We start from the raw sequence: 7,841 nt of genomic DNA on the forward strand, positions 1-7,841 counted from the left end.
AAACGTTATTATTTAAAAAATATAAATGTATAATTAGTAGTGGTTGGTAGTCAGCGAATATGTGAATTATGATCTCTGCTATATCCCATTTCATAGATTTCAGTTGTGGCAAAACATATACTGGTATCCCTTGGTATAACACGGCGAATAATGAAAGGAAAACAGCCACAGTAAGAAATTAAATTAAATCTTAACGTTTCGAATTATTCAGGAGTTCCTCACCATGTGAATAAATAACGATTCGGGTTATTTATCCGCCTGATGAGGAACTGTGGAATGTTTGGAAACGTTATGATTTAATTTCATTTCTTACTGTGGCTGTTTTCCGTTTCATCTTAGTGTACACGTTACTGTGTTTGTGTTTGTGTTCATACTGAATAATATTTCAGCTCAGGAGGGGGTGATCCAAGGTGCAGCTGCCACTATGCATGGCGTCATGACTACAACCACTGGTGCTGACAACACCACAGCCGATGCCGGTATCACTACTGCCCCCTCCCCCCCTCAACACCATCAACACCATCGCCGCCCCATCCGATGTCGGTTCCAACTCTTCCTGTGATGACTATTGTAACACCATACGTAAATTGTACTTTTCAGATGCTCTAATGCCAATAATAGTATTTTTATTAGGATTTCTAAGTAAGCCTGTAAATGTTTCTTTGTGATCTTATTTAACTGTGTCAAGTTGATTTGGATATTCTATTTACTTCATGAAAATCCTAGTCGAACTTTACCAATATATAATCTGTTGAATTAACTACATTTTATTTATTTTCAGAGTGCATAGATCATACTTACATTCTTGGATCCTGAACTGAGTTGGAAGAAAATCAGTCTATGCATAGAAGTATTCAGTTTCCTTCTACTATGGAAGACGACTGAAACTCGTTATGTATTTGAAAAAAAAAAAAACGTGCTTTTTATGCTAGAAAGTGGTAGTAGCTATAGGACTGACTGGAATTAATGATTATTCAAAGATCAAAGCCAGGAACTGTTGCTCTTTGTTTGTTTGTGTGAAATAGAATGTAAATGCTGAAATCATTATTGTATTAAATAAAAGCGAGATTTTTTTCATGGAACATTCAGTGACATACTACTGTTAACAGATGCAAATAATATTTTATTTCGATTTTCATAATAGTGCTGTAAGACCTTTGATGAAAAGCGCATGTATTTCTTCTAACCATTAACCATTCTGATTTTCAGAGATGGTGCATTTGCTCTCCAGGGGTAACAGCGGCATTTAGTTTGCAAATACGGGCAAAGGATAGGACGGATAAAAGCAAAATATAAAAAGTTGGAAGCTCGTCGCTAAACACACTAAGAAATATGACCAGCAGAAATCATCACATTTTTGAGGGACTGAAAGAAAAAATAAAGATACCAGACAAGAGTCATCGTTTGTGTTTAAATGATTCATTAAACAATATATTTCATGATCAAAAGGGGATAGCATCGGTGTCAAAGAAGATTGTGAACTTCATGGATATTCTAAAGCAACTGCTGCATAAGCCGTTCTGTTTATGATAAGGAGCATCAGAATAGCTGGAAATGAGTGCTAAGTTACATGGTTAAAGGTGCCATTCTTAAAGTGACTGAGAGGATGTGCATAGATGATGATTATGTAACCAATGTGTGTGTGTGTGTGTGTGTGTGTGTGTGTGTGTGTGTGTGTGTGTGTGTGTTTGTGAACAGGAAATTGGTACAATATTTAGGTATATCTGTCTAAAATAGCAAGGCAAAATAATTATATATGTATGATGCTTCATATTTCATCATATAAGAATCGATTACAGAAAAATGTGCAAGTAACTCAGTTTCTCTCTCTCTCTCTCTCTCTCTCTCTCTCTCTCTCTCTCTCTCTCTCTCTCTCTCTCTCTCTCTCTCTCTCTCTCTCTCTCTCTCTCTCTCTTTTGAGAGAGAGAGAAAAAAAAAGCTTCAGTAAGAATTGTACTTTAACTATCGCTATAACGTAGATCAGTTGCCGTATATCTTAATATAGTGGTTGCATCAGATAATTGGAGAATACTGTAGTCGCAGTTAAATACGTTTGAAATGAATCATGCTTATGCCCTCTTTAATAACATAACACTATGCCAAGGAATGGTTGTGGTTCACCAGATAAAGTCAGTTTTTTAAATCAATCATCTCAATGGATGGATATGTGAAGGTTTGTGGATGCAAAAGCTGAAATATACTGCCATGAAGTATAAAACTTGAATATAAATAGCGTTGTTAGAATGTGAAGATTTAGAAATAAATTATGACTTAAAATTTAGATGGAGCAAGCACTAGTACTGTCGAGGAATATCTAAGTGTTAGCTGCTTATCAAGGGAAAATAGTCTACTAGATTGGAGGGCAAAAGAGTAGGAGAATTAAATTGAAAGCAGTCAGTGGAAACTCCAAACTATTTGTTATTGAATGATAAATTCATGTTATCTGGCAGTTTATATACTCCAAATACCTTTATTTTTTCTTAGATCCCCCCAATCCCTTGCTCGCTCGTGGGGGGGGGGGGGCGTAGGAGACGGAGACTGAGGCCCGATGTAGGAATCGCCCTGCCTTGGTCCTCAGTCCTCGCCTCAACTAATTCTGCATGGTATTTCTTCTCTCCCTTTCCCTCTCCTTCTCTTCTTTATCCCCTTCTTGTGTCACTTATCCTAATAGTTCATTCTTTTTCGCCTCAATACTTTGGTGTCTGGCACGTTTGTTTTTGACAATTGGCCATTCTGGAAATCCGCAAACTTCGCCTTGTGAACTAAAAAGCTTCTTGCCCGAGGGCTTCTCCCCCGAGCCCAACCCTATCACTCTATTTCGAATACGGCGCTAATGACCTTAGGCGCTGACTCTGCAGAAATTTTTCAATAAATATATAGATAAAGAATTTCATAGAAAGGAAATTCGAACAGACATTTGCAAACTTCCCATATGACAAAGATGATGATATGGTTAAAGAACCATTTTAAAACAAGTACTGACTGTACAGTGACTGAATCTTTGAAACGCTATAATGAACTTCCCAGAATAAGAAATACAAGAAAGTTTTTTGTTTTCTTATTTCATAGTGCTACACTGAGCACGGCCTTCCTCTTGGGGTAAAGCTAAAGTTGGCCGTCTCTTCGTTATAAGATCATTCATATACACACACATATACATACACAAATATATATATATACATATATATATACATATATATATATATGTATATATATACATATATATATGTATATATAGCTATACATATATATATATATATATATATATATATATATATATATATAATCATATGTATACATATATATGTCTACCTTTCTGTCTATCTGTGTGTTTGTGCGTGTGTGTGTGTGTGTGTGTGTGTGTGTGTGTGTGTGTGTGTGTGTGTGTGTGTGTGTGTGTGTGTGTGTGTGTGTGTGTGTGTGTGTACATACATATATGCATATATACATATATATATATACATATATATATACATACATACATACATACATACATATATACATGTGTGTGTGCGTGTGCATATAAATATATTTATACATACATACATACATATATATGTGTGTGTGTGTGTGTGTGCGTGCGTGCGTACGTGCGTGCGTGCGTGCGTGCGTGCGTGCGTGCGTGCGTGCGTGCGTGCGTGCGCGTGCGTGCGTACGTGTGCGTGTGCGTGCGTGCGTGCGTGTGTGTGTGTGTGCGTGTGAGTGTTTGTATTTGTGTTTATCTCTGCATTTGTGTCTGTCTGCATCGGTATATAAACTCTGCACAGTGTTATTACGTGTCTACACCAATGAATATTCACTTTAATGCTTATATACTAATACACTAACAATCTTTTAGCACCACGTCCTCTTCATATTAGTAGCAGAGTAAATGGATCATCTTTATAGAATTATTTACTTCAATAGGCTTGTGGCAATTCTCCTATGATTTAATTAACTTGGCCCGGATACATTAGATAGCCATTCGTTACATGAGCGGGACACATTAATGGATACATTTGATGCTTCCTTAATATCAGAAGTCCATTTCGTTTTTGAAGTTATGTTTCTTTTTTTTTTCTTTCCTTTTTTCTTCTTCCTCTGTTTCTTCTTCTTCTTCCTCTTCTTGTCCTCCTTCTTCTTCCTCCTCTGTACTTCTTTTTGTTCTTCTTCTGCTTCTTCTTCTTCTTCTTCTTCTTTGTTTGCTTCTTTAATTCATAGCCTTTAGGGAACTATTTTTATATTTTTATATTTTTTTTCTATGCCATCGTCTTCTGAAAACAAAATTTTTTTTTTCTTTTTTCTTTTTTCTTTTTTTTTTCTTTTTTGTAACAAACTCATTAGCTCCCAGGGAAAAGTTTTCGACGCTTAACGTTTAGAAAATTAGGCAAATTTAAAAGCCCGATGGGCACGGAGTTCAATTATGATCCCAAAGTTGAAATAATGTATGAGATTAGTGAAATGAAATAATAAGGGAGGAAACTCAGACAAAATACTTGCGCGAAAAAAAAAGCTCTACACCTCCATCGTACGGTGAAAATAATCGACGATTTTTGTTTTTTCGTAAGTCAGTGTGTATGTATATATATATATATATATATATATATATATATATATATATATATATATATATATATATATATATATATATATATATATATATATATATATATATAATGTGTTTGGTCGTTGCAATATGTTTGGAATGTATCCTTTGTGCTGTATTTGTTGTTTTTGATGTTGTTTCATTCTTGAAGGATATATTCTAATTCCTCCGTCAGAATACAAGCACATTTTATCTTTAGATATTTCTAAATATATATAATTTTCCTGTATTAGTCCGTAAGATTATTATTACTTATTTATGTATTTATCTGTTTCATTAATCTCCAAAAACATATCAATATTCCCCTGATATCTAAACCACCGTATCGCTTCCCCTTTGATAACATAAAATCGTATATATTACTAAAAAACAAGAATAAATTCTCTCGTTTTCTTCTTCCTCCTCCGGACCCGCTAAAGTCTGCTGCCTCCGGAATGCCTTCCTTCAACAGCGCCTGATAAATGGGGTTGCTGAGACCATCTTTTCTCGGAAGTTATGCGTTTATTTTGCTATTCATTTCAAGTGTTTGGAAGCAACGCCTCGTGTTTATGATTTGCTGTTCGTTCAGTGCGCTGTTGATGGCCAGTGGAAATATTTTTGCTTATGGTGTGTTTTTTGTTTTTGTCTTTTTAGTTTATAAAATAGAGTATATATTATTTCCGTGTTTTTTTGTTTGTTTGTTTGTTTAATATAGTATAATGGTGGGGAAAAGTTTGTGGTTTAGTTGAATGTGTGTGTATGTGTGTGTGAGTGTGTGTGTGTTTGTGTGCGAGTGTGTGTGTGTGTGCGAGTAAGTCTGTATGTGTGTATGTAAATGTGTGTGTGTGTGTGTGTGTGTGTGTAAATATGCGTGTGTGTAAATGTGTGTGTGTGTGTGAATGTGTGTGTGTGTGTGTGAATGTGTATATATGTGTGTGAGTGTGTGTGTGTGTGTGTGAGTGTGTGTGTGTAAATGTGCGTGTGTGTGAATGTGTGTGTGTGTGTGTGTGTGTGTGTAAATGTGTGTATATGTGTGTGTATGTGTGTGAGTGTGTGTGCATATGCGTGTGTCTGTAGTGAGAGGGTCACATCTTCCTCTGTAGGCCTATTTGGTTTTATGGTGACATTCAGATACCAATATAAGCAAGCATAGGCCTAAGCTTCTCCCCTCCCCCCTTCTTGCTCATCACCAGCCCCCTGTCCCTTTGCCACCATCATCACCTCCTCCTCCTCCTCCTCCTCCTCCTCCTCCTCCTCCTCCTCTTTCTCTTCTTCTTCTTCTTACTCCTCGCCGTCCTCTTTCTCCTCCTCCACCTCCCCCTTCACCCCTTCCAACTCCTCTTCAATTTTCTCCTTCTCTTCCTATTCTTCCTCTTCCTTTTCCTCTTTCTCCTCCTCCTCCTCCTCCCCTTTTCTCCTCTTCCTTCTCCTCTTCCATTTCTCCTCCTCTTCCTATTCTTCTTCCTCCTCCTCTTCTTCTTCTTCTTTCTCCTATTCCTCCCCCTCATCCATTTTCTCCTCCTCTTCCTATTCTTCCTTTTCCTCGTCCTCCTCCTCCTCCTCATCCTCTTTCTCCTTCTCTTCTTTATCTTTTCTTCTTCCTCCTCATCTCCATCCTTATCCCCATCTTCCACCTCCTCCTTTTTCCTCCTCCTCTTCCTCCTTTTCCTCTTCTTCCTCCTCTTCTTTCTCCCCCTTTTCCTCTTCCTAATCATTATCATTAACATTATCATTACTATTATCATTGTCATTATCATCGTCACCATTATCATCATCACCATCACTATCACTATCGCTATCAACATCATAATTCTTCTTCCTCTTCATCCCCTTCCTCCTCCTCCTCCTCCTCCTCCTCCTCCTCCTCCTCCTCCTCCTCCTCCTCTTTCTCCTCTTCCTCTTCCTCTTCTTCTTCTTCTTCTTCCTCTTCCTCTTCTTCCTCCCCTTCTTCCCCCTCCCCATCCCCCTCCTCCTCATCATCATCATCCCCTTCCTCCTCCTCATCCCCCTCCTCCTTCTCCTCCCCCTCCTCTTCCTCCTCCTCCTCCTCCTCTTCCTCCTCCTCCTCCTCCTCCTCCTCTTCTTCTTCTTCTTCCTCTTCCTCCCCTTCCTCCCCCTCCTCTTCCTCCTCTTCCTCTTCTTCCTCTTCTTCCTCTTCCTCCCCTTCCTCCCCCCCTCCTCCTCCTCCTCCTCCTCCTCCTCCTCCTCCTCCTCCTCCTCCTCCTCCTCCTCCTCCTCCTCCTCCTCCTCCTCCTCCTCCTCCTCCTCCTCCTCCTCCTCCCCCTCCTCCTCCTACCCTGGGCGTGACTGCTTGGGCGTTAAGGGCAAATGGCCTCGAGCGACCAGCAAGTAGGTGTTAGGGCTATGGGAAGGAAAGTTGAAGGGAATGTTGCAAGGGCTATGAGAAGGAATGTCGTAATGGGTGCGGGAAGGGATGTGGGAAGGGAAGTTGAAGGGAATGTTGCAAGGGAATGTTGCAAGGGATGTGGGAGCAACAATGGGGCGGCTGTGAGAAAAGAGAAAAAAAAAAAAACTGCATTTCGTAACCTCATACGCGTTACTTTCATCACTAACTCATTCTTATAGTCTGTTACGCTCTTCATTAATATCTAAGACGTTTATTACTATAGTACGTATATTATACCATATTCTCCATAATCAAGATTTTGATAACTAAAATTGTTATTGTCTTAACTTATTGTTATTGTTTATATTTTTCCACTGTGGAAATTGGGAAGTATGATTCCATGTGAATTGATTATTCAACTAATTGACGAATTATTAATTTCTAAATTTGGGATTATTATTGTTTCTGTTATCTATGCTACTGCTGTTATTAATGTTGTTCGTATTAATAGATAATATTAATTAGAAAAGGAATCACTCGATTTTTTTTTAAACAGACAGACTGGCAAACAGATAGCAAGAAAAGAGGACAGACAGACAGAGACAAAGACAGAGAGCAGAGAGGGTGGAAGAGTGAGACGAGAGAGAGTTCTAAAACTGAGACACGTCAGCTGTTTTGAATAAGAATTACTATGAATGATAATCACACGTAAGAACTATCACTGATACCGTTATTGCTAATACATGACGATGACGATATTGGTGACGATGAAGATGATGACGATGACGATGACGATGACGATGACGATGACGATGACGATGACGATGACGATGACGATGACGATGACGATGACGATGACGATGACGATGATGATGATGAGGAGGAGGAGGAGGAGGATGACGATGATGATGATGATGATGGTGACGATGA

The 7,841-nt window shown here is 38.6% G+C and overlaps 1 long non-coding RNA gene across 1 annotated transcript in view; it reads left to right on the plus strand.

Annotated features, from left to right (window-relative positions):
* Window positions 1-1,377, plus strand: part of LOC125045256 — a 2,784-nt gene extending 1,407 nt beyond the window's left edge. Inside the window, exons 2-4 of the long non-coding RNA XR_007116545.1 lie at window positions 390-539; window positions 782-1,028; window positions 1,210-1,377. This is a non-coding gene — a long non-coding RNA (uncharacterized LOC125045256). The remainder of the gene's footprint in view (window positions 1-389; window positions 540-781; window positions 1,029-1,209) is intronic.
* The last annotated feature ends 6,464 nt before the right edge of the window (window positions 1,378-7,841 follow it).

Source organism: Penaeus chinensis, chromosome 37, assembly GCF_019202785.1.
Source record: "Penaeus chinensis breed Huanghai No. 1 chromosome 37, ASM1920278v2, whole genome shotgun sequence".
NCBI lineage: Eukaryota > Metazoa > Arthropoda > Malacostraca > Decapoda > Penaeidae > Penaeus > Penaeus chinensis.